The sequence below is a fragment of the Somniosus microcephalus genome, chromosome 9 (assembly GCF_052327205.1).
Source record: "Somniosus microcephalus isolate GS21.2 chromosome 9, FLI_Smic_1.0, whole genome shotgun sequence".
NCBI lineage: Eukaryota > Metazoa > Chordata > Chondrichthyes > Squaliformes > Somniosidae > Somniosus > Somniosus microcephalus.
In genome coordinates this window covers 126,158,589-126,185,999 of record NC_140995.1, presented here as the reverse complement: position 1 = coordinate 126,185,999, position 27,411 = coordinate 126,158,589, and positions in this window count along the sequence as shown.

Genomic DNA, 27,411 nt, shown 5'->3' with positions numbered 1-27,411 from the left:
TGGAGGCACAGGGTCGACATGCAGCTGAGCCGAGCTGGGAGCGCCCTGTGCCCTCTGACGAGGACTCTCCACTGCTGTCCCTGTCTCCACCATCTGCTGATGCTCACTTGTGAGCTGTGATACACCAGGTGACAACTCTACTCCATGTCCCGAAGGTCCCACTGAGGTGTGAGTGTCTGCACTGGTGCTGGGTGCACTTAATTCTGGTGACGTTGCACCCTCAGAGTTTGCAGCTTCCTCTGAGGAGTCTTGTGGCTCAGGCTGTTCCTCCTGGACAGAGGGGGGGGGGCGGTCGATGGTCCTGTGAGGGAGTAAAGGAAAGAGTTAGACATTGAGATAAACGTTGCATGCACATGGAATTGTGCAGATGATCATAAGTCAGAGCATCAGAATCAATATCAGTCACTCATGCAATGTAAATGAGAGAGATGAAAAACTATTCTGTCACCAGCTTGCTCTGATGCGCCTGTCTGTCCGTCCCCCACTTGCGCATCCTCCTCGGCTCCCATGATCACAAGGGCCGCCTCCTCTGCGCTGGTGAGCTGAGCCATTGAGAGTGGCCCTCCTCCTGTCTTCGCCCTTTCCCTCTTACTGTGGGTTCTCTTTTCCTGCAATGAAGGACACAAGTGGAGTTGGAGTGAGAATGATGGAGTGAGTGTAGAGAATCCATAACATAGATGCTTAGAAGGACACAAAGATGGAGTGAGGTCCCAAGACCAAGGGCCTTGTGTGTTGTAAGTTGTTGTCATAACATAACAGTGATAGGGGCCTAGAAATTGGGTTGGGGCGCCAAGGTGGCTCAAAAGTCGCCTGAGCGCAGGATTTAGCGCAGCGATCGGAGTAATTCCGATCGGCAGAAATTCAGTTTCAGTGCCGCTCGAGGGACACGGGGCGAGGCTCAAGGTGCTCCACGTCCCTCTTAGGGCGCTGAAACTGATTATCGCAGCGCAACGTGCCGCAGCGCCACACGCTGCGGCACGGCACGCTGCGGTACTGCAGGCCTTCCTCCCACTGTTAAGGGGGAGGTGCCTGCAACAGCACGATCCCCGATCGCGAGTGCCGGCAAATGAGCCCGGCACCAAGGAGAAGTGCCGGGCTCTCAGGAAACAGCCGGCAATGCCGCGGGGGGGGGGTGGTTAGGAGCCCGGGGACGGAGGTGCTGGCAGGCGGCCGCCAAAAAAGCAGCCGCCCCGCACCTCCACCTTAACTTGCACCGCTGCCGGCACAATAAGGCCCCGTGAACCAGGCGCGGGTAGCGAGCGGCGCAACTGCGGCGTTCACCACCAAATATCGTGAACGGGGCATGAATGGGGCACTGCGCACACCGATGACATCATCGGTGGCGGCGCAGCGCAAAAGCCTAACGCCACCATTAGCGCCCCGACTGAATATCGCGGGAGACGCAGCCAGCGGCGCTACAGCCACTGACTGCCTCTTTAGGTGCTAATAGGTGGCGCTACTCACCCAATTTCTCCCCCTGGGAGTCTGAGGGCCGCATAGTCGAATAGTTAAGTGAATGTGTACATAGAGAGAGAGGGAATGGTTAAGGGTGCAGTAAGGGTCAAGTGGGATGTGGAGGAGGAGGTTGATGATGCAGAGTGCTGGTGATGAGAGGCGATGGGGAACAGATTGAGGGTCATGGTGATGTCATACTCACTTTTCCTGTGCGGAGAAGGTCATTAAACCTCTTTCTGCACTGCAGCCAGGTTCTGCTGCACATTGATCTTGCACTGACCTCCTGTGCCACTTGCAGCCGCACAGCTTTGGTCTGCTGGGGAGGTTTATTCCTCCCAGAGGAAGGAAACAGTACTTCCTTCTGAGCTCTTTCTCCATCCACCAGAGCTTGGAGGGAGTCCTCATCAAAGCGGGGCGTGCACTTGGGCCTTGACATTGACATCTGTGCACCACTAATCCCTCAGAAGTCTCTCCAAAAAAAGTTGTACGGCAGAAAATGAACCAAGGCTGCTTGCAGGCCTTAAATGCAGCTGTATAAATGACATCATTAGAGGCGAGTTTCAGGACCAAAAGACTCAATGGGCCAGGGGCTCCCATACGCTGGAAATCAAATACCCAATTAGAGCAAAATTGCTAAATTATCCCGCCTCACATTGGAGGTGGGGGCGGGACTCGCCGACCACCTGACCTGCCCCCAATGACAAAATCCAGCCCAAGATGCTGAAGTACTAACACTGTATGCATAATCTCATGTCTGTCATGCGCAATACGATGGATAAAAGGCCAGGTAAAATGGTATGATCCACCTTAGAGATGAATACCTCCATTTCTGGTGTTCATATTGAGCTAGATCAATGATTGGCAGGATTGCAGTCTATCAAGGAAGGAATATAATACAGCGTGGCTGATCAATGGAAATCCAGAGATTGAGCCACATGGGAGCATTGCTTCAAAATGTTCTAATTGTTGCCATTATCCAAGGGGTCCTGCTGTGAGGGCTGGACAGTTTTTCAGAAAAGGTGTGTAGTCAATAACAGCATAAGACATTCTCTCCTTGTACCCTACCTTTACACTATCCTGTCTTTGTTGTGTCTGTGCATAATAAGACACAGACTGCAGGAGAAACGGTACAACAGGTATTTACTGAATGAGGGTTACTCTAGAACTTACTATACAGATCACTACTCAGGGTTTATATACAGGTGTGGTCACTGCCGGTACTACAGTATACAGGAGCTGTAAAAAGTAGTTCTCTCCCTTAAAGGTACATACATTACAATTCCTCCCCTTTTAGGTTAACAGTACCATAACACTCATTTAACAATTAAATATCAAACTAATTACAATTAACACTTTTAACATGCAACATTAGCTGAAAATAGTCTATTTATAAATTCAGTCTTTGGGGAGGCTTCCTGATTCTTTCTGGATAACGTCTTTCCCGAGTGTCTCGTTCTTGGTGCGGAGGCGATTCTAGCACCCTGTCGTCAGTTGATTTCGTCAGCTTCCAATGCTATTGTTTCTGAGGTAGATACGACCTGTACGTCGGGTTCCTCACCAGGTACGTATGGCCGAGACATGGGGTTGACTCGTTCCTGTGACTCTAGGGTCTGGTCAGCATGGCATCTCACAATGTTCTCCCCAACATCCACTGTGTACATTAATGGCCCCTGCCGTGTGCATATCGTTCCTGGTTGCCATTTCTCTGTTCGGTAGTCGCGGGCCAAGACTGGTTGCCCTACATTGAAGCTCCTTGTCGGCTTCTCATTGATGTGCTGGAATTGCTCACTCTCAACATCTCTTCGTACATTTGGTCTGAGCAAATCCAGATGAGCTCTCAACCTTCGGTTAAAGAACATCATGGCCGGGGCCTGGTTGGTGACTGCATGTGTCGCATTTCTGTAGGCTAACAGGAAATTGTCCACCTTATGCTGCAGTGGAATGTCGTCATCGCACATGGCCTTTACTGCTTTTATAAAGGTTTGTACGAACCTCTCAGCCAATCCATTTGTGGCTGGATGATACGGGGCGGATGTGTAATGCCTTACCCCATTCCTTTTCATAAATCTTCGAAACTCTTCGGACACAAACTGTGGTCCGTTATCAGAGCAAATCTGCTCTGGCAAGCCGTTCCTGGCAAAAATGGTCCGTAGGACTGCAATAGTTTTCTCCGTGGTGGTGGAGGACATTTTGATCACCTCAGGCCATTTCGAGTGTGCATCCATGGCTATTAAAAACATTGAGTCCATGAATGGACCAGCAAAATCAATGTGCACCCGTTGCCATGGAGATGAGGGCCACTCCCATGGGTGTAGAGGGGCATGTGGTGGTGCATTTTGGACCTTCTGGCATCCTGAGCAGCTCTTTGTCAGGTCCTCGATTTGCTGATCGATCCCCGGCCACCACACATAAGCCCTAGCAAGGCTTTTCATTTTCACCCCTCCCAGATGACCTTCGTGAAGCTCATTGAGCACTCTCTCCCTTAACTTGGGTGGAATTACCACTCGGGGTCCACGCATCAAGGTCCCCTGGCATACTGACAGCTGTTCTCTTCTGGATGAGCATGCTGGCAACAGTGCGTCGCCATGTGCTGGCCATCCCTTCACCGTCAGATCATATACCCGAGACAGTGTCGGGTCATTTCGGGTCTCCTTCTCTATACCAGCGTTAGTTACTGGCAAGCATTCAATTATAGTCGAATGAAATATTTTGACAGGATCCACTGCTGGTGCTTCCTCCGCAGTAGGCAGTGGGAGGCGTGATAGCCCATCAGCGTTTCCATGCTGTTTCGTGCCCTTATACTCGATTTCATATTGGTGCGCCCCTAGAAAAAGGGACCATCTTTGTAGCCATTGCGCAGTCATCACCAGAACGCCCTTCTTTAGATTAAAGATGGAGACAAGTGGTTGGTGGTCAGTCAGCAAGGTGAACTTCTGCCCGTGCAGATAGTGATTGAACTTTATCACTCCCCACACTAGGCTGAGGGCCTCCCTGTCAATCTGGGCGTAGTTACGCTCGGCTGAGGTTAGTGACCGAGACGCAAAGGCTACTGGCCTCTCCGAGCCGTCTGGGAATTTGTGCGACAGCACTGCTCCAATGCCATAGGGTGATGCATCACACGCCAACTGAATTGGTAGTGCTGGGTTGAAATGAGCCAACACCTCTTTTGATGTGATCAATGCTTTGCTCTTCTGGAAAGCTCGTTTACATTCGTCACTCCACTTCCATGGTACCCCCATTTGCAGTAGGGTGTTCAGTGGGTGTAGTACGGTAGACAAATTCGGCAAGAACTTATGGTAGTAGTTCACCAGCCCGAGGAACGACCTCAGTTGTGACACATTTTCCGGTGCTGGAGCCTTGACTACTGCCTCAGTCTTTTCAGGGGACTTATGTAACCCTTCTTTATCAATAACGTGGCCACAATACGAGATCTGCTTCTGGAAAAACCCGCATTTGTGGCGATTAGCTCAGAGCCCATATTCCTTCAATCTAGTGAGCACCTGCTCCAGGTTGGCGAGGTGATCACTGTCATTTTCGCCCGTGACCATGATGTCGTCCAAATAACACTGGGTCCCTGGAATCCCTTGCAGGACTTGTTCCATTGCCCTTTGCCAAATAGCCGGAGCTGATGCTACCCCGAACACCAGCCGGTTGTATTGGTAGAGACCTTTATGAGTGTTGATCGTGAGGTACTGTTTCGAGGCTTCTTCTACCTCCATTTGCAGGTACGCCTGGGCCAGATCAATCTTAGTGAAGCGTTTCCCTCCAGATAGCGAGGCAAAAATATCTTCAATCTGCGGAAGCGGATATTGTACAGTGTGAAGGACTGGGTTCACTGTCACCTTAAAGTCCCCACAGGTGCGAACCTTCTTTGGTTCCCCAGGCGTATTACTCAATGACCTCTTCATTACAGGAATGATGGGTGTAGCCCACTCACTCCAGTCCACTTTGGACAGTCCTCCTGAACGTTCCAAACCTTCCAGCTCTGCTTCGACGGCTGGGTGGATCACATAATGTACCGGTCTGGCCTTAAAAATCTTTGGGCTTGCATTTTCCTCTATTTTGATCGTCGCTGTTATGCCTTTTAGTGTTCCGAGTCCCTGCTGGAACACTGCTTGTGCGTCAGTTAGCATTTTTGACAGTCGTCCAGGTGTGACGTCGTCATCCATTTTGGCATCTACAGTCAGTGCTTGTATGGAATGCCAATCTAGCTGTATCTTCCGGATCCATTCACGTCCTAGTAGTGGTGGTCCTCCATCTGGCAATACATATACGTCCATTTTTGGTGTTTCCTTGCCGTTATATATAACGTTCACCCTTATTTTTCCTTTGGGGTAGACTTTTTGCTCCGTGTACGTCTTCAAGACAATCTTTGTATCTCTCAAGGGTATATGTGAGAATAGCCGCTTGTAGTCCCTTCAGTTTATGACTGTTAGGGCTGATCCTGTGTCCAATTCCATTTTCACTTGGACTCCTGCTATCTTGAGTGTGACCCAGATAGTTTGGTGATCCTCTGTTTTGATCACATTATGTAGTTTCAGACAACCCAGCTCCTTGCTTCCGGAGTCTGTATCACTCTTCTGTTCGTCTGAACTACTCTCCGTCACCTTATGTACCTTCTTGTACTTCTCCTGTGGAGATTTCTTGCTGCTGGTTTTCTTTCCCGACTTGCAGACTCTTGCTATGTGTCCTACTTTTCCACACTGTCTGCACACTTTGTCCTTGAACCAGCAATCATTGTGGTCATGTGTTGTTCTGCCGCAGCGATAGCACTTCACTGTTCCGTATGACATTTCATTTGTGCCATATTCTTGCGGTCTCTGTTGTATCTCTGCAGCACCCTGTGCTGCTGCTTCATGTGATACTGCAATGCTGAAAGCCTTGTCCAGCGTAAGATCCTTTTCTGATAGAAGCCGTTTCTGGGTTCCTTCACTTTGAAGCCCACACACAAACTTGTCCCTTAAAGTATCTGCTAGTCCCGTTCCAAACTGGCAGTGTTTTGATAGCTTGCGCAGTTCCGTTAAATACTCAGCATTACTTTCATCTTTATGCTGGTTCCTTTTGTGAAACTTAAATCTTTCTGCTATCAGCAGCGGTGTGGGGTTTAAGTGGTCCTGTAGGATTGACACTATGTTTTCAAAATCCTTTTCTACTGGCTTCTCTGGGGTTACTAGGTTTCGTAGTAAGCCATACGTTTTTGCACCCATTGAATTCAACAATACCAGCGCTTTCTTGTCATCTGGCACTTCATTCGCCTTGCAGTATACTTCTATGCGTTCGACATATGTCGTCCAATCTTCGACTTCATTGTCGAACGCTGTGATACTGCCACTCTTCGGCATTTTTGGGTGTAGTTAGACTGGCTTAAAATGTTGTCTCCCGCGCTTTCCTTTCTTCCCCGCTGCGGCTTAAAATGGCGTCTCCCGCGCTTTCCTTTCTTCCCCGCTGCGAATTAAAATGGCGTCTCCCGCGCTGCTGCCAATGCCGCTCTCGGCGGTCCTCATGGCAAATGGCGACACCCTGTGGGTTTTGTGCGCTGCTCCTGCGCTGCTGCCAATGCCACTCTCTGCGGTCCTCGTGGCAATGGCAGCGCCTCGCGTTTTTCTGCGCGCCTCTCTCCCCCATTGACGCTGCTCGGCCCTTGCACACCGGCTGCGCTCGGCGCGTTTTCCTGCGCACCTCTCTCCCCCGTTGATGCTGCTCGGCCCTTGAACACTGGCTGCGCTCTGCCCTCTCTCGTCTCTCTCCCCGTTGACGCCGCTCGGTCCTGAACACCGGCTGCGCCCTGTGCGCTCCGCCCTCTCTCTCTCCCCCGTCAACGCTGCTCGGCCTTTTTCTGTGCCGCTCGGTCGGCTCTAGCCGCCGCTGTCCGGGAAGGGTCTGCGCAGTACCTGTTGCCAGCCCGTTTCGCTGGACCACCTTGACTGGAAAGCCAAACCTGACTCTCGACAGCCTCCCCTGCGATGCTCAAATCTCCGCTGGATGACTGGGCGGTTGCCCGTGGTCGATGCCCGTGCTTCTGGACTCGACCTCCTCCACTGTTCTCCAGGAGTGAATCCCTGGGAGGTGATGCAGAGTTGCAGGTAGGTTCGAATCTGCTCGTCACCAATGTTGTGTCTGTGTATAATAAGACACAGACTGCAGGAGAAAAGGTACAACAGGTGTTTACTGAATGAGGGTTACTCTAGAACTAAGTGTACAGATCACTACTCAGGATTTATATACAGGTGTGGTCACTGCCGGTACTACAGTATACAGGAGCTGTAAAAAGTAGTTCTCTCCCTTAAAGGTACATACATTACAGTCTTCTACTCTTGTTCTTGGTCTTATACTTCCCCTTTGCCCTACCTGTATTTTGTACTTTATTCAATTTTTACTAGAAATGTTCCACACATTGTGGTGATTATTCCTTGATTAGTAAAAGTATTATGATTCGTTGTTTGTTAACTGCCTTGGGATATGTGTTGTAATCTCATTGGTAGTTGATGATCACATGATGTGTTGTGGCTACCTTAAATTCAGTCCTTTTCTAGCTTTAGTTGGGACTGGATGTAGAAAGATATGCTGTTGATTTTAAAGTTAATAAAGCCTAACTTTGGAAGGCAAATCTATTCTTCATTTCAATTTATTAACTTTATGTTAGAATGGAGCGATATCTTCAACCAGAACGATTCAAGGCTGACCCCAATTCTGCTGGAGTGGATGATAAATGGAAACATTGGTATTGTACATTTAAAAACTTTTTGGGCGTGTTGGATCAAGAGGCTCTAAATAAGCTGAATATGCTGATCAACTACATTGACCCGGATGTATATAAATATATTTTGCACTGTAAAACTTATGAAGAGGCTATTTCTACATTGGAAAAGATTTTTGTTAAACCAAAGAATGAGGTATTTGCACGTCATCTTTTATCTGCCCGTAGGCAGCAGGTGGGAGAATCTTTGGATACTTATTTACAAGCACTTCGGTGCCTTAGTGTTGACTGTAATTATAAGGCTGTGACGGCTGAAGAACATAAGGACGAATCGGTACGGGATGCTTTTATTAATGGATTACTGTCTAGATCAATTCGTCAGCGGTTGTTAGAAAATAAGACTTTGGATCTTAAAAGTGCTTTTGAGCAAGCTTCTACATTGGATGTGGCTCAGAGAAGTTCGGATTCTTATGCTCTTTTTAATCGGCCTGCGACTATGGTTTCGGCAGTTTCGGATGAAAAGGAATTATGTGGACTTAATGGGAGTGGTTTACTAGATTTTGAAACAGTTTCTACTTCGGCGGCCGTTGCCTCTAGGATTCAGAAGTGTTATTTTTGTGGGAATATCCGGCACCCTCGTCTGAAGTGTCCTGCTCGGGAGGCTATGTGTAGTAAATGCGGCAAGAGAGGTCATTATGCACGTGTGTGCAAATCATCAGGTTCAATTACCTTCCCTCCTTCTGGTGTGGGAGGGTCTTCCTCCACTACCTCTTCTGTGACTATTCAGCCTTTAGATAGGGCATTTATTGCATCAATTTCTGCTGCATTTGCTCATGGCCTAAACAAAGCTATAGTTACGGCTCAAGTTAATGGGTTGGAAGTGAAGGCCCTTATAGATACGGGCAGTACTGAGAGTTTTATAAGTCTTCAGTTTGCGAAGGAGAAGCATTTGAAAATTTCGCCTGTTACGTATCAGGTGTGTATGGCTCAGACGACCCTTACTTCACAAATAGCTGGTTGTTGCTTTGTGAAAATGGTTCTTCTAGGTAATACGTATACTGATATACGCCTATCTGTTTTGCCTAATCTCTGTGCGGATATTTTGATTGGACATGATGTGCTTCAGTTACATGAGTCTCTTAGTCTTTCATTTGGAGGGACTAAGCCACCTTTATCTATTTGTGGATTAACCTCTTTATCTATTCCTCCATTATCACTTTTTTCCAATTTGATGTCGGATTGTAAGCCAATTGCTACCAAGTCAAGAAGATATAGTAGTCAGGATAGAGAATTTATTAATTCTGAAGTTCAACGTCTCTTATTGGAAGGAATCATTGAACCTAGTTGTTCGCCTTGGCGAGCACAGGTAGTTGTTACGACTAATGAGAGACACAAGAAACGAATGGTGATAGACTATTCCCAAACTATTAATAGGTATACTCAATTAGACGCGTACCCTTTGCCTAAGATTGATGAGCTTATCAATAAAGTATCTCAGTATAAAGTTTTTAGCACTATTGATTTAAAGAGTGCTTATCATCAGATTCCTATTGTTAAGAAGGATCAACCATATACGGCCTTTGAGGCTGGTGGAAAGCTGTATCAGTTTTGCCGAATACCATTTGGTGTTACTAATGGTGTTGCTTGTTTTCAACGGGCAATGGATGCTTTTATAAGTGATAACTCCCTCTCTGACACCTTTTCATACTTAGATGACATCACAGTGTGTGGCAAATCAAGGGTGGAGCATGATTCTAATTTTAAAAGATTCCTTCAAGCTGCGGAAAAAGTTGGTTTAACTTTTAACAAAGAGAAATGTATCTTTTCGACTACTGAGGTAAATCTATTGGGGTATATTATTTCGGGAAATAAGATTAAACCAGATCCAGAACGTCTGCGACCATTGATCGATTTACCTTGTCCTACTAATTCTAAGGCTTTGCAACGAGTTGTTGGACTGTTTTCTTATTATTCTAATTGGATTGCAAATTTTTCACGGAAGATCCGGCCTCTTATTCGGGTTACGACATATCCTCTATCATGGGAGGCCAGGACATGTTTTGAGAATTTTAAAAAGGATATTTTAGGAGCAGTTGTGCATTCCATTGATGAGCAGGTTCCCTTTGTGATTGAGACGGATGCTTCGGATTTTGCAATTGGGGCTACTTTGAACCAAAATGGAAGACCTGTGGCCTTTTTCTCACGTACTTTGAATAATAGTGAAAAAAGACATTCCTCAATAGAAAAAGAGGCATACGCAATAGTAGAAGCATTGCGTAAATGGAGACATTATTTATCGGGGCGACATTTCACGTTGGTAACTGACCAAAAATCTGTGTCCTTTATGTTTGATGTTAAACATTTTGGAAAGATTAAAAATGATAAAATAATGAGATGGAGGATTGAGTTGGCATGTTACCATTTTGACACAGTTTATCGTCCGGGGAAGGATAATGTTGCTGCTGATGCATTGTCGAGGGCTTATTGTTCGGTGATTCACGGAGATACGCTTATTAATCTTCACAATGCCTTATGTCATCCTGGGGTTACGAGGATGATACACTTTGTACGCAGTAAGAACTTGCCTTTTTCAGTTGAAGACGTCAAGCGGATGACTTCATCATGTTCTATCTGTGCTCGGTGTAAACCGAATTTCTTTAAGCCTCAACGAGCTCATCTTATAAAGGCTACTTCTCCTTTTGAACGTTTGAGTGTTGATTTTAAGGGACCTCTTCCGTCAACTACTCAAAACCGATATATATTTACTGTTGTGGACGAGTTTTCAAGGTTCCCTTTTGCTTTTCCTTGTGCAGATGTATCAGCTGCTACAGTTATTAAATGTTTGACTCAACTTTTTGTCATCTTTGGGATGCCTGCGTATATCCATTCGGATCAGGGAAGTTCTTTTATGCCTTCCCAGTTGAAGGAATACCTTCAGAGTCGGGGAATTTCTACTAGTAGAACTACCCCGTATAATCCCCAGGGTAATGGACAGTGCGAACGATACAATGGGGTGATCTGGAAGGCAGTTATGTTGGCGTTGACATCCCGGAACCTTAAGAATACACAGTGGGAAATGGTGCTGCCTGATGCCCTGCATTCCATTAGATCATTGCTTTCAACGGCTACTAATGTGACCCCCCATGAAAGGCTCTTTAACTATCCGCGGAGATCTACTACGGGATATTCGGTACCTTCATGGCTTACTATGCAGGGACCTGTGTTGCTTCGACACTATGTTAGATTGTCAAAATATGACCCCTTGGTGGAGGAGGTGGAGCTGTTGGAGGCAAATTCCCAATATGCTCATATTCGATTCCAAGATGGGAAAGAAAGTACTGTTTCAATTAAAGACTTGGCTCCTTGTGGGGGCCAGCCCTCTTCTGAGGATATTAATAATGGTTATGATTTGGATAAGGTGGATGCTGTTACAGATACTACGAATATTTCCAATCCGATTGCAGATAATCATACTTCTATTAGTCAGCCTTTGATAGATGTTTATGACCGTCCCAGTTCATCTTCTGATGGGATTTCTAATCCAGAAACCGTTGAGAATCGGGATATGGATAGCCTTCCTGTTGAAGATACTTCTGTGCCTTCTGGCGTGGGAGGGCAAGGAATTTCACCAAGGTTAAGAAGGTCGACACGAACAAGATATCCGGTCAACCGATTGAAAATGGACTTTTAAATTGATAATGTTTTAAAAATTGTTGAAATATTATAGTATATTGTTTTAGTTGAGAGATACTTAATACTTATGCGTAATGTTATTATTTGTTGTTGTTCATTTAGTATTGTGTTATGTAAATAGTTTTATTTTCGTGCATAGTTTAGTTGTAAATAATTAATTGTAAATTGTAAAAGTTATTAGGTTGGAGTATATTTTAAAAGGAGGGGTGAATGTGGTGATTATTCCTTGATTAGTAAAAGTATTATGATTCGTTGTTTGTTAACTGCCTTGGGATATGTGTTGTAATCTCATTGGTAGTTGATGATCACATGATGTGTTGTGGCTATCTTAAATTCAGTCCTTTTCTAGCTTTAGTTGGGACTGGATGTAGAAAGATATGCTGTTGATTTTAAAATTAATAAAGCCTAACTTTGGAAGGCAAATCTATTCTTTATTTCACACATAGAATGTTAATTTGCAGTGTTGAAATCCCCAAAATCATATCTTTAGTATTGTCAGATAATCTGTATACCTTTTCAGTTAAAAGTGTTATTTTGGAAATACTTTCCCAGAAATTCAGGCATGGGGGCGCGGGGATCACTGGGTACATCCCCTGCACCTGAATGGTGAGGCCCGAGGCTCCCCAAATATTGTGGGCCGGATTATTGGGGAGCAACGCAACATCGGAACATGCCGACAAAGAGTAATGGAAAATCGGGCCGCTGCTATCGTCGCAACGACCCTCAGGTAAGTGGGTCCGGGAGTTGGGTCCGGGGTCATGACCGGTATCAGAAGGCCAGGGAATGGAGTGCCAGGGATTGGAGGTCTGAGAATCATGAGGGGGAAGTGCAGGGAACACAGGGCCTGGGTTTGGGGGGGCAGGGATTGAGGAGGGAGATTGCAGGGTTCGGGTCTGTGACATCAGGGGTTGGAGCCGGGAGTGGCAGCGATTGGGGGGTCGGCGCAGGCAGTGACGATTGGTTCCTTTAACGTGGGGTCAGGATGAGTACTCCTGAAAGTACTGCTTCAATGGCATCCTACGCAGCATGTGCTTTTATATTATTTAATGAAACTTTCTATTTATTTTAGAAAAAAAAAAAAAATTGTAACCTTGGTAACATAGCAGGAGTGTTACTCTGCTGGAGATCAAGTTAGAAAAATAAATAATGTGTGCTATTAGATTTTTGAATTCAAAGGTTGTTGGCAATAGCGTCACACTATTAACAATTCTGCCATCAGCAATGCTACAACCAACATGGAGCAAATCATTCACAGTGATCCTGATCACAAATAAGCCAATGAATATATCACCAGCATATGAACATCATAGGATCTGGTGTTGCTCCTGCCCCTTTTTTCTCTTTATTTTTCCAACCTTACTAAAATGGTTGCATATCTTGCAATTTTCAGTTCTGATGAAAGATTACACTCAAAGCATTAACTTATCTTTTCTGCTTAACTATGCTGCCTGACCTGCTGTGTATTTCCAGAATTTTGTATTTTTATTGCAGATTTCCAGCATTTGCAGTTTTCTTCTTTTTCGATGGTCTCTGAATTAATGTTTTAATCACGTCGCTCTCATTTTGTAATTTGTCTCTTTACAGCTCACCTGCTTGTTCAAATCTTCCAAGATTTATTTCCATTTTTATTGTACTTTGTTTGTTACATACTTTTCTCTGCTTGTTCTTTATGAGCTTGTTCAACATCATAGCCAAAATTGTCAATTTGATGAGTAAGCTGGATGTAATAACAAGTGGAATAATGTCTGTCTTTAAATTGACAGTGAAATTAATTCCTCTTCTGATTTTGTACATTACTTCTGATAGGTGATCACTACCCCTAGGTTACATTAGCAAACGTTGAAATGTTTACAAGAAGTAACTACAAGATTACATTTCAATGTGTTGTAAAGCGTTGTAAATTGCACTAAACTGGATAGAGCAATAATTTTCCTAAATAGTAGGGTAAAATTACACCGGACAAAAAAAAGTTGCAATGTACTAAACTATGCCAACATTTTGTTAGAAGCACTTAGGATATTTTGCCAAGGGCTGTTAAAGAGAGTTGGGTTGTGCGGTGAGTTAAAGCATTTCTTTTGAACTGTGGGACCTGCGGTTAAATACAGTCAAAATTAATGGGTAGATTTGGAGCATTGGGCCTGCAGAGAAACCGGAGTCATTTTGTAGCTTGGACCTCATTAGCATGGCCCCCACGAGATGGACACCCCACTGGGCATCTTGCTGCAGCTCACTGATTGGCTACTGGAGGAATTATGATTTGTTTGCTGTCCGAGCCGGTTGGCGGGCAGGGGGAGGGGGGTTTATTAACTGAAACGAAGAAATATGAGGACATTACATTGCACCTGAAATAGTGATCCTTGAACATTTGTCAAACGGCCACTTAACCAGTACAAATCTCCCAAACCCTATTAATTTAGCTGCAGAGTGTGCAATTGTAGGAAAGGGTCGCTGAATATTAGTGAAGAAAGCACATTTCAGCAGCAAAGTATTCCAAGCACTAATGAATGCTGTAATGGAGTGTTGCAATTACACATTTAATGTGAGATAGGGACACATCTAAGCATGTGTGGCAGTATAAGGAGTCTCCAAGAACAGGAGTAGGCCATTCAGCCCATCAAGCCTATTCCACCATTCAATTAGATCATGGCTGATCTATCCCTTAAGTCCATTTCTCCTCCTAAAGGATTAAAATGACCTGGGAGGACGTTAGGAAACAAATTACGTAACTTAAGGGGCAGCAGCAAGCTAGCCCTGAAAACTGCTGGATGGCAATGAGAAGGGGAAGAAGTGAGGGAAGTAGGTGGCAATGAAATGGGATAAGTGGGTGGCAATCGAAGGGGGGATAGGATGGCAATGAAGGGGAGAGGGGAGGCGAAAACAACAGGGGAAGGGAAGGAGAAATTGATGGCAGTAGAGGAAAGGGGAAAATAGATAGCAAAGGGAGAAGGAAGGGGACAGAAACTGGGAGCAGTGAATAGAATATAGGGGAGGAAGAAGAGTGACAGCATTAACTGAGAGGGAGTGAGAAGGAAGAGTGCCAGCATTAACTGAGAGGGAGTGGGGAGGGAGAGTGCCAGCATTAACTGAGAGGGAGTGGGGAGGGAGAGCGCTGGCATTAACTGAGAGGGAGTGAGAAGGGAGAGTGCCAGCATTAACTGAGAGGGAGTGGGGAGGGAGAGCGCTGGCATTAACTGAGAGGGAGTGGGGAGGGAGAGTGCCAGCATTAACTGAGAGGGAGTGGGGAGGGAGAGTGCCAGCATTAACTGAGAGGGAGTGGGGAAGGAGAGTGCGAGCATTAACTGAGACGGAGTGGGGAGGGAGAGTGCCAGCATTAACTGAGAGGGAGTGAGAAGGGAGAGTGCCAACATTAACTGAGAAGGGAGAGTGCCAGCATTAACTGAGAGGGAGTGGGGAGGGAGAGCGCTGGCATTAACTGAGAGGGAGTGAGAAGGGAGAGTGCCAGCATTAACTGAGAGGGAGTGGGGAGGGAGAGTGCCAGCATTAAATGAGAGGGAGTGAGAAGGGAGAGTGCCAGCATTTACTGAGAGGGAGTGGGGAGGGAGAGTGCCAGCATTAACTGAGAGGGAGTGAGAAGGGAGAGTGCCAGCATTAACTGAGAGGGAGTGGGGAGGGAGAGTACCAGCATTAACTGAGAGGTAGTGGGGAGGGAGAGTGCCAGCATTAACTGAGAGGGAGTGAGAAGGGAGAGTGCCAGCATTAACTGAGAGGGAGTGGGGAGGGAGAGCGCTGGCATTAACTGAGAGGGAGTGGGGAGGGAGAGCGCTGGCATTAACTGAGAGGGAGTGGGGAGGGAGAGTGCCAGCATTAACTGAGAGGGAGTGAGAAGGGAGAGTGCCAGCATTAACTGAGAGGGAGTGGGGAGGGAGAGTGCCAGCATTAACTGAGATGGAGTGGGGAAGGAGAGTGCCAGCATTAACTGAGAGGTAGTGGGGAGGGAGAGTGCCGGCATTAACTGAGAGGGAGTGGGGAGGGAGAGTGCCAGCATTAACTGAGATGGAGTGAGAAGGGAGAGTGCCAGCATTAACTGAGAGGGAGTGGGGAGGGAGAGTGCCAGCATTAACTGAGAGGGAGTGGGGAAGGAGAGTGCCAGCATTAACTGAGAGGGAGTGGGGAGGGAGAGTGCCAGCATTAACTGAGAGGGAGTGGGGAGGGAGAGTGCCAGCATTAACTGAGATGGAGTGAGAAGGGAGAGTGCCAGCATTAACTGAGAGGGAGTGGGGAAGGAGAGTGCCAGCATTAACTGAGAGGGAGTGGGGAGGGAGAGTGCCAGCATTAACTGAGAGGGAGTGGGGAGGGAGAGTGCCGGCATTAACTGAGAGGGAGTGGGGAGGGAGAGTGCCAGCATTAACTGAGAGGGAGTGGGGAAGGAGAGTGCCAGCATTAGCTGAGAGGGAGTGGGGAAGGAGAGTGCCAGCATTAACTGAGAGGGAGTGGGGAGGGAGAGTGCCAGCATTAACTGAGAGGGAGTGGGGAGGGAGAGTGCCAGCATTAACTGAGAGGGAGTGGGGAGGGAGAGTGCCAGCATTAACTGAGAGGGAGTGGGGAGGGAGAGTGCCAGCATTAAGTGAGAGGGAGTGGGGAGGGAGAGTGCCAGCATTAACTGAGAGGGAGTGGGGAGGGAGAGTGCCAGCATTAACTGAGAGGGAGTGGGGAAGGAGAGTGCCAGCATTAACTGAGAGGGAGTGGGGAGGGAGAGCGCTGGCATTAACTGAGAGGGAGTGAGAAGGGAGAGTGCCAGCATTAACTGAGAGGGAGTGGGGAGGGAGAGTGCCAGCATTAACTGAGATAGAGTGAGAAGGGAGAGTGCCAGCATTAACTGAGAGGGAGTGGGGAAGGAGAGTGCCAGCATTAACTGAGAGGGAGTGGGGAGGGAGAGTGCCAGCATTAACTGAGATGGAGTGAGAAGGGAGAGTGCCAGCATTAACTGAGAGGGAGTGGGGAAGGAGAGTGCCAGCATTAACTGAGAGGGAGTGGGGAGGGAGAGTGCCAGCATTAACTGAGAGGGAGTGGGGAGGGAGAGCGCTGGCATTAACTGAGAGGGAGTGGGGAGGGAGAGTGCCAGCATTAACTGAGAGGGAGTGGGGAGGGAGAGTGCCAGCATTAACTGAGAGGGAGTGGGGAGGGAGAGTGCCAGCATTAACTGAGAGGGAGTGGGGAGGGAGAGTGCCAGCATTAACTGAGAGGGAGTGGGGAGGGAGAGTGCCAGCATTAACTGAGAGGGAGTGGGGAGGGAGAGTGCCAGCATTAACTGAGAGGGAGTGGGGAGGGAGAGTGCCAGCATTAACTGAGAGGGAGTGAGAAGGGAGTGTGCCAGCATTAACTGAGAGGGAGTGGGGAGGGAAAGTGCCAGCATTAACTGAGAGGGAGTGGGGAGGGAGAGCGTCAGCATTAACTGAGAGGGAGTGAGAAGGGAGAGTGCCAGCTGTAGTGTATGTGCCTTGATGAAAGAACTATATTCTGCAGCCCCTGTATACTGCAGTACCAGTAGTGACCACCCCTGTATATAAGCCTGTGTAGTAACTTTGTATAGTAGTTCCAGTTTTGTCTCCATTCAGTAAACACCTGTTATAACCAACTTCTGCAGTCCGTGTCTCAATTACACATGGACATTACATTGGCGATGAACAGATCCGAACTTATTTACAGTTCTGCACCACCTCACGGGGATCCATCCCTGAAGCGAAGTTATTGGAGGTCGAAGCCAGAAGGAAGAAATCCAAAAAGAAAGGAAAAAGAAAAAAACAGACAGAGGAAATGGGCGTCGACCATGGGCAACCGCCCTCTGATTCATCGAATTCGAAGATTTGCAGTAGAGGCTGTCGAGAGCTGGGCTTGGTTATCCAGTCTATGGTGTAAGAATTCGCAATAATTTACAGTTCTGAAGATCAATTTTTTTGATTAAAGAATCCCTGGGCGATGTGCTTTTAAATTTCCAGGGATAAAAATGGCTGTCACCACATAGCCGAAGACAAAGGACAATGCTTTGTTTACAAAGCAATTGAATGCTATTAGCATTTGTTTGTATATCGAGTGGATACATCTAAACTGCAGAAGAGACTTTTGTACCTTGAATGGGAAACGTTTAACAATTGAATGGGTTTTAAATCACCCAGCACTGGACAATAGGGCTGTTGCATTCTTTTGTTTCAGCCCAGGGAGCTCCGGAAGACACATTAACCCAGTCTAACCACTTTGAGTTAGCCAATCACAGCTTTCTCTTGTGTATTGGACCCTTTGGGTGGGGAATTTTGCACACAGCCCTTGCAAGGCAGAATGGCAGGGGCCTCACCAGGTATAAAGATAGCGGCTGAGAAGCTATCTCTCTCTCTCTCTTACTTCGCTGGACCACAGGTGAGCAGGGTGTTCTGACTCCTCAGCAAAGCAACCTAGTAAGGAGTTTGGGGGATGGTGATTTAAGGGAATTGCTAAGATTGTTTAATCAACATTGTAATCACTTACCCCTCATTTTTGCCGTCTGCCTTACCCCATTTTAAGCAATTTTACTGTAATTACTGTGTGCGTGTGGGATAGTTTGATATTTTGATTGTAGTTTATTTAGGTAATAAAACTTGATTTTTTTCTCTCATCCAAACCACTTGTTCCATTTTAATATCATTAATTATAAGTTCCTCCTCTCAGAACTAAAGGAGGGGTAGCGATTTGTAACCGCTGTAATAAAATTGGTTTTATTGGAATTGGTCCTGCAAGACCGGGAAAATTACTTTAAACCAGTTTAAAGAAGCCCCCAAACCCTTACAATGGCGAGCCAGGTAGGAGTGGAGGCAGTTTTTGATTTTAATAAGTGGTCTGGATCTAGAGAAAGCATCAGTTATTGTCTCTCTCGTTTTCAGTATGTGGGTAGCCCTGCGAATTTTAGCGGCAGTGTGTAGGCTGACCTATCGGGGTATAGGTGGCTGGTTTAGGAAGGATGAGATGAGGGAGCAGGAGGAGGTTAAGGAGGCCAAGAATTGGGAGTCCCAGTTTGAAAAATGCCAGGCATTTGTGGAACGCCTGGTGCAGGAAGTCACTGAGACCAGGGAAAGTGAGATGAGACTGCGGGAAGAGAATGCCCGCCTCATCTCAGAAGTAAAAGAGCAGGAGGAAAGGTTTAGGGAAGTAAGGACAGCTTATAAGCTGGCCTGCGCCCAAAGGTTTAGTGAAGCAGATCATGGCCCCTGTAGGGCAGAGATAGAAAGCCTTAACATGGCTTTAAAAGCAGCAAAGGGGACGATTTGTGTGATCAGCCCGAAGGCAGGTCAGCTGGATTTTACTGGCAGCCCAAAACAAACCGCCCCACAGGCAACACCCAGGGAAAGGCTGGCTAGGGAATTAGAGATCCCAAGACAGCAGCCCACAGCTCCGGGTTTTGAGGAGCTCTGGCAGCAAGAAGGGGTGGACAATGGGGTGGTAGGAGAATGCCAGCAGGTCCCGCTAGGCAGGCGGGGACCAGGACCAGTGTATCCCCTCAGACAACGAAGGTACGGTCAGCCCGTGAACAATAATGACCCAGGGGCTGTTCAGAATACCTATCTGGTCCCTTATGATACCCCACAGCTCAGGGGTATGGTGAAACATATTCCCATGCTCTCTGAAAAGGGAGACCCCTCAGTGCTCTTCCAACAAGTAGACCAGGCAGCCGGTGTTAACGGCTGTGATGATGAAGAGAAAGCCAGAATGTTGCTTTTCTCTGTGGATAGTAAGCTCTATCAGACCCTTTCGGATGAGGCCAAGAGAGGAGAGAAGTGTTTTGAGGACCTGAAGGAGGAAATACTGGAAGCCATGGGTGCGAACGACGGCAATCCGTTCGATCACGTAGGGAGAACCCTGCAGCAGGAAGGGGAGACTCCACAGGCATTTGCAGACAGGCTGTGGCCAGTCTACAACCGTGCATGTACAGGGGGATAAGGTAGGGCACAGCTGAACCAGCAGCAGCGGACCCAATGGCTTTGTTGCCTGGTGTACAATTGCCTGCCCCAGATAAGAGCAAAGGCCAATGCTTGGTTTGACCCCGAGACCCCCTAGTAACCGAAGAGACTGTAATCCGGCAGCTCATGGTGACATTTAGGAATGGGAGGAATGGTGAGAGCCCCCAGCAAAAGGGTAAAGTCCACGAGGTTGAACCTGGGGCTCAATATAAGAAAGAGTGGCACCAGGAGGGGAACAGTCCCTCCCAGTCTAGGTTAAATTGCTATGGGTGTGGGAAAGACGGTCACTGGAGAAAAGACTGTAAGAATCCCTGGAAGGATAGCAAGGGAAAGAATCCCCCAGCCCCAGCCCAAAGGGTAGAGACAGGAATCTCCCTCGCCTCAATCGAGTCGCTACTGGAAGCAATGCGGTCTCTCCTGACCAAGCAGGGAAAGGTAGCAGCCATCAATGGTGCTGCAACCCCCTCGCCCACCTCTGCCTCCCCACAATGACTGGCCGGTATGCTGGTCAAAGAGAGTGCACGTGCAGGCACTTTCTGGGACCCATATGGGTCCGGGCTAGTGGCAGTGATTACAGGCAGGGATGGGGCACAGAGAAATTCAGAAAAATTGTACAAGGCAACTTCAAGTTCACCGCCTGCAAAGACAGGCACTGTGGCCTGTTTAAAGGGACCAGCTTCCCAGCCCGCTTCTAGAGTGGTCCCCCCCATGATGTGGGACCCTGCGGGGACAGGGATAGCAATCCCTCTTGCAGGAGACATAGGGAGGGAGCTGACACCAGGTTTTAAACATGGGGAGGAAAATTTCCAGCCACCAGCAGCGGGTGGTGAGAGTATACCTGCCCCCAGCACAGGAGTGGGCGGGGAAGAGCAGACAAACCCAGAGAGAGATTTGCACCGGCAGGCTGCCAGGTACATTATACAGTGCGGGCTATTTGGACATGGGGGAGAAGGTTCCCAGCCAGCTGGGGCTGTGACCCAAGCTCAGGGTCCGCCAGCCAAAGTTTCCCCCAGAGAGACACCCCTCAGAAGGTCTCAGCGGGTGCCCCAGCCTAAGAAAGCATGGTCACCCACTTTACAGTGGAGTAGGGCGGCTCCCGAGCCAGGTAGAAGCCAGAGAACAGAGGCCCCCACTCAACAGCCATAAGCTGCGAGGGAGAGACAGGAGGCAGTCCAGCTTCGCTGCAGCCAGCAGCAATCTGTGACAGTGCCAGAGATTAGTCTGGCCGTCCGGAGACGGGCGGCATCTGTATTATAGCCATGTGTGTGTATACAGCGTGCTTTTAAGGTGTATTTTAAGTTTTGTTGATATAACTAGTTTTAAGTTTAAGTTTAAAGAGTTTAAGTTTACATGTGGGCCGAATGTTTGTATTTTGGTCCGAGGTCAAGGGACCCGACCATGTCTCCACCTAAGGCAGCAGGTCAGTGAGACCTGGCTGCATGTCCTTTTAAGTTTTTGCAGGAGATTGGAAAATGAAGCAGCCATGCTCGCCCAGCCCGAGCTGGGCATCGAATGAAGATACGGATACGGAATGTTGGGGATCACCTCGCCACTGGACGAATCCAGGAGACCCCGCAGCGATCTTCAGGAAAAACCGGACAGAGTCCGAAGGAACTTGCCTACTCCTCCTACGGGGAGGAGATGGCCCCAGCTGGGTGGGGCACGGCCCCCAACCCAGCACTATCCTGACCGAAGTTCACTTGCGGGAGACCTCGCTGTTGAGGAGTCACGATGGGGAAGCGCGGGCGCCTTGTGATAGGGATGCGTTCCCCGGGGGTGGGTGGTGATGGCCCGGGAAGATTGTATAGAGGAGGGGGAGACCCAAGCGTCGCATGGGTGCGGTCGGGGGAGGGAGGAACTCACCCGGGGGCCCACGGGCAAAGAGGATAAGTGGCTGGGAAGGATGAGTGGGTGGCCGGATCAGTGTGGGGCCAGGGAGAGCCGCCACACAGGCACCCATCATTTTCTGCAGCCAGTCGACGGAAGATGGGAGGGGGAGGGACTGGGAGTCATGAGATCCCATACTCCCCGGTCTCGGTCTGTGCCAAGGTAATTTTAAACGTGAGGGGTACCCCGCCTCCACAAAGGGACAAGGGAACGGTTCGGGGCTGGCGGAGCAGGCTGGTCGGTAAATCCATTCTGCCTGTTTTAAAGTTTAAGCTGATCAAAGGGGGGTGGAAGGTACTTTTACTGCCTGAGTGGGAGGAGCAATACCCACTCGAATTTCGCGACCCATCATCGGCACGTGATCGGGGTTCATATAAGCATGTTGTTTAATGATTTTTTGTATTTTGTGTTGCAGCCCCAAGTTGTGCAGAGGCGTCGGATCCTCTCCGTGCTTGGGACCAGTTTGTGACAACTCCAAGTTGAGCAGAGGCGTAGGACCCTCTCCGTGCTTGGGATCATTTTGAGTACATTGTGTAACTAAGATTGCAACATTTTGTAATAACTTATGATGTAAAAAAAAAAGTGATTGTAAATTTGGTTTACACTGTATAATTTTACAAGCGTGTAGGGGTATGAGACCCCTTATTGAAAACTGACGTATCTGTAAGATGCCTACCGTACCATGGTTTTTCTCTTGAATTTAAGGGGAATAGACGGGACGGGGATCAGTGGCAGATAGCTATTAGGTAAATACAGGGGATGGTTGTTTGTGGGGGGTCAGAAATTATTGCTCATTTCTTCAAGAAGATACTACAAGCAAGCTGGAAGTATCCAAGGGCAGACTGTAAGAATTCGCAATAATTTACAGTTCTGAAGATCAATTTTTTTGATTAAAGAATCCCTGGGCATTGTGCTTTTAAATTTCCAGGGATAAAAATGGCTGTCACCACATGGCCGAAGACAAAGGACAATGCTTTGTTTACAAAGCAATTGAATGCTATTAGCATTTGTTTGTATATCGAGTGGATACATCTAAACTGCAGAAGAGACTTTTGTACCTTGAATGGGAAACGTTTAACAATTGAATGGGTTTTAAATCACCCAGCACTGGACAATAGGGCTGTTGCATTCTTTTGTTTCAGCCCAGGGAGCTCCGGAAGACACATTAACCCAGTCTAACCACTTTGAGTTAGCCAATCACAGCTTTCTCTTGTGTGTTGGACCCTTTGGGTGGGGAATTTTGCACACAGCCCTTGCAAGGCAGAATGGCAGGGGCCTCACCAGGTATAAAGATAGCGGCTGAGAAGCTATCTCTCTCTCTTACTTCGCTGGACCACAGGTGAGCAGGGTGTTCTGACTCCTCAGCAAAGCAACCTAGTTAAGGAGTTTGGGGGATGGTAGTTTAAGGGGATATTGCTAAGATTGTTTAAATAACATTGTAGTCACTTACTCCTCATTTTTGCCGTCTGCCTTACCCCATTTTAAGCAATTTTACTGTAATTACTGTGTGCGTGTGGGATAGTTTGATATTTTGATTGTAGTTTATTTAGGTAATAAAACTTGATTTTTCCCTCATCCAAACCACTTGTTCCGTTTTAATATCATTAATTATAAGTTCCTCCTCTCAGAACTAAAGGAGGGGTAGCGATTTGTAACCGCTGTAATAAAATTTGTTTTATTGGAATTGGTCCTGCAAGACCAGGAAAATTACTTTAAACCAGTTTAAAGAAGCCCCCAAACCCTTACAATGGTGTTCCAGCTAATCGGGCTGGTGGCATGTAGTAAACTGATCCTTCCTGGGCTGCGGCGGGCTAGAGCTCGATCGGGTGGCTTTTCAACGGGGCCGAGCAGTGTTGTCGGGAAAGAGGAGTGAGAGAGAGAGGGTGGAGCACACAGGGTGCGGCCGGTGCTACGAAGCCGGGCAGCGTACAGACCTGAGAAGAGGGAGGAAAGTGTCCCATAGGGTCTGTTCTGATGACGGGACAGTAATTAAAATAAAGGAAAAAGAAGTTAGAAGCGCAGAAAGCCGCGAGGAGCTGCAGTTTGCCACGGGGACTGCGGAGAGCGGCGTTGGCAGCAGCGCGGGGGGAAGCGTGCGAAGACCATAGGGCGTCACCATCAAGGCATAAAAACGCCAGCAACAGCGCTGGCAGCAGCAGAAAAGACAGAAAGTGTGGGAGGCGCCATCTTAATCCAGCGGGGAAGAAGGCAAAGCGCGTGAGGCGCCATTTTGTTCAATCGGGGAAGAAGGCAAAACGCGGGAGGCGCCAGCTTAGATCTCCAAGATGCCAAAGACTGGCAATATCACTGCCTTCGATAATGAAGTAGAAGACTGGACCACATATGTGGAAAGAGTCGAAGTATATTGCAAGGCAAATGAAGTAGCCGATGAGAAAAAGGCATCGGTACTACTAAACTTAATGGGCGCAAGAACGTATGGCCTATTGCGGAACCTGATCACTCCAGTCAAACCGATGGGGAAGAGTTTTAACGAAATTGTTGATATCCTACAGGAACACCTAAATCCTACACCGCTGCTGATAGCAGAAAGATTTAAATTCCACAAGAGAAATCAGCATAAAGATGAGAGCAATACTGATTACCTTACGGAACTACGCAAGCTATCAAAGCACTGCCAGTTTGGAGCAGGACTGGCAGATACCCTACGGGACAAATTTGTCTGTGGACTCCTGAGTGAAGGAACCCAGAAGAGGTTACTCTCGGAGAAAGAGCTGACACTAGATAAGGCTTTCAGCGTGGCAGTATCGTACGAAGCAGCAGCAAGGGGAGCTGTGGAAATACAGCAAAAGCCACAGGAATACGGCACCCATGAAATGACACGGGGATTTGAAAAATGTTATCGCTGCGGCAGAACAACCCATGACCAGAAGGACTGCTGGTTCAAGGACAAAACATGCAGGCAATGCGGAAAGATGGGACACATTGCACGAGTTTGCAGGTCCAGGAAGAAGACTAACGACAACAAAAAGACTACTAAGGAAAAGTACAGGGAAGTACAGAAGATGACGGAGAGTAGTTCCGAAGACCAGAAGAGCGATAGTGAATCCGGGAACAAGAGACTAAGCTGTCTCAAACTACACAACGTAATCGCAAAAGAGGATCACCGAACCATTTGGGTCACCCTCACGATAGCAGGGTCCCAAGTCAAAATGGAATTGGATACAGGATCAGCCCTGACCGTCATGAATCGATGAGACTACGAGCGGCTATTCTCACACATACCCTTGAAAGACACATCCATTGTCTTGAAGACATATACGGGGCAGAAAGTATACCCCAGAGGGAAAATAAGGGTGCCTGTCGAATACAACGGCAAGGAAATACAGAAATTGTATCTGTACATACTGCAAGATGGTGGACCACCGTTATTGGGATGTGAATGGATCAGAAAGATAAGTTTAGACTGGCACTCCATTCAGGCACTGACTGTGGCTGGTAAAAAGGATGACGACGTCACACCTGGATGATTGTCAACAATCTTAGCTAACGCTAAAGAGGTATTTCAACAAGGACTGGGAACTCTTAAAGGTGTAACCACCTCGATAAAAATAGAAGAGAATGCAATTCCCAAGTTTTTCAAAGCAAGACCGGTACCGTATGCAATTCGCCCAGCCGTCGAGGCAGAGCTGGAGAATCTGGAGAATGCAGGCATGTTATCTAAGGTAGGCTGGAGCAAGTGGGCGACACCCATTGTTTCTGTCATGAAGAAAACGTTAAACAATAAGTCTGAGGAGCCAAGGAAGGTTCGCATCTGTGGGGACTTCAAGGTGACTGTGAACCCAGTCCTTCACACAGTACAGTATCCTCTTCCGAGGATAGAAGATATTTTTGCCTCACTATCTGGAGGGAAACGTTTTACAAAAATTGACCTAGCACAAGAATATTTGCAGATGGAGGTTGAAGAATCCTCTAGGAAATATCTCACGATAAACACTCACAAAGGTCTTTACCAGTATAATCGACTGGTATTCGGAGTAGCATCAGCTCCGGCTATATGGCAAGGAGCGATGGAACAAGCCCTGCAAGGGATTCCGGGGACTCAGTGTTACTTGGACGACATCCTAGTGACAGGTGAAAATGACAGTGAACACCTTGCCAACCTAGAGCAGGTGCTCACTAGACTAAGAGAAGATGGGCTACGAGCCAATCGCCCCAAGTGCGAGTTTTTTAAGAAACAGATATCGTATTGTGGCCACGTGATTGATGAAGAGGGGTTACATAAGTCCCCTGACAAAATTGAAGCGGTAGTTAAGGCTCCAGCGCCTGAAAATGTGTCGCAACTGAGGTCATTCCTCAGATTGGTGAATTACTACCATAAGTTTTTGCCGAATTTGTCCACAATTCTGCACCCACTGAATGCCCTGCTACAAACTGGAGTAGCATGGAAATGGAGCGATGAATGTAAGCGGGCCTTTCAGAATTGTAAAGGCCAGATCACTTCAAGAGAAGTATTGGCTCACTACAACCCATCACTACCGATAAGACGGGCGTGTGATGCGTCTCCCTATGGCGTTGGAGCGGTACTGTCACATAAATCCCTTGATGGTTCAGAGAGGCCGATAGCTTTTGCGTCACGCTCGTTAACTGCAGCCGAGCGTAACTACACCCAGATTGACAGAGAGGCCCTCAGCCTGGTGTGGGGGGTGAAGAAGTTCAATCACTACCTGCACGGACAGATATTTACTCTACTAACTGATCATCAACCTCTTGTCTCCATTTTCAACCCTAAGAAGTGCGTCCCGATAATGACAGCACAACGGCCACAGAGGTGGTCCCTTTTCCTAGGGGCACACCAATATGACATCGAGTACAAAGGAACTAAACAGCATGGGAATGCTGATGGATTTTTTTTTTTTTTTTGAATCTACAGTGCAGATAGAGGCCATTTCGGCCCATCGAGCCTGCACCGACACATATCCCACCCTATCCCCGTAACCCCACGTATTTAATCCCCTAACACTAAGGGTCAATTTATCATAGCCAAATCAACCTAACCTACATATCTTTGGACTGTGGGAGGAAACCGGAGCACCCGGAGGAAACCCACGCAGACACAGGGAGAATGTGCAAACTCCACACAGACAGTCGCCCGAGGCCAGATTTGAACTCGGGTCCCTGGCGCTGTGAGGCAACAGTGCTAACCACTATGCCACCGTGTCAGGATTGTCGCGCCTACCGTTGCCGACGGTGGAAGAAGCACCTGCAGTGGATCCTGTGGAGATATTCCATTCGACCATAGTCGAATGTCTACCTGTGACGAATGCAAACATAGAAAAGGAAACACGAAATGACCCGACACTCTCCAGGGTCTATGATTTAACGGTGAAGGGATGGCCAGCACATGGCGAACCACTGTTGCCAGCATTCTCGCCGAGAAGAGAACAGCTGTCAGTGTGCCGAGGAACCTTTGATGTGTGGATCCAGAGTAGTAATTCCACCCAAATTGAAGGATAGAGTGCTCAATGAGCTTCATGAGGGTCATCTGGGAGGGGTAAAAATGAAGAACTTAGCCAGAGCGTTTGTGTGGTGGCCGGGAATCGATAGAGAAATTGAAGAGATGACCAAGAGCTGTACAGGATGCCAGAAGGTCCAAAATGTCCCACCACAAGCCCCTCTACATCCATGGGAGTGGCCCTCATCTCCATGGCAAAGGGTGCACATTGATTTTGTTGGTCCATTTATGGACTCGATGTTTTTAATTGCGGTGGATGC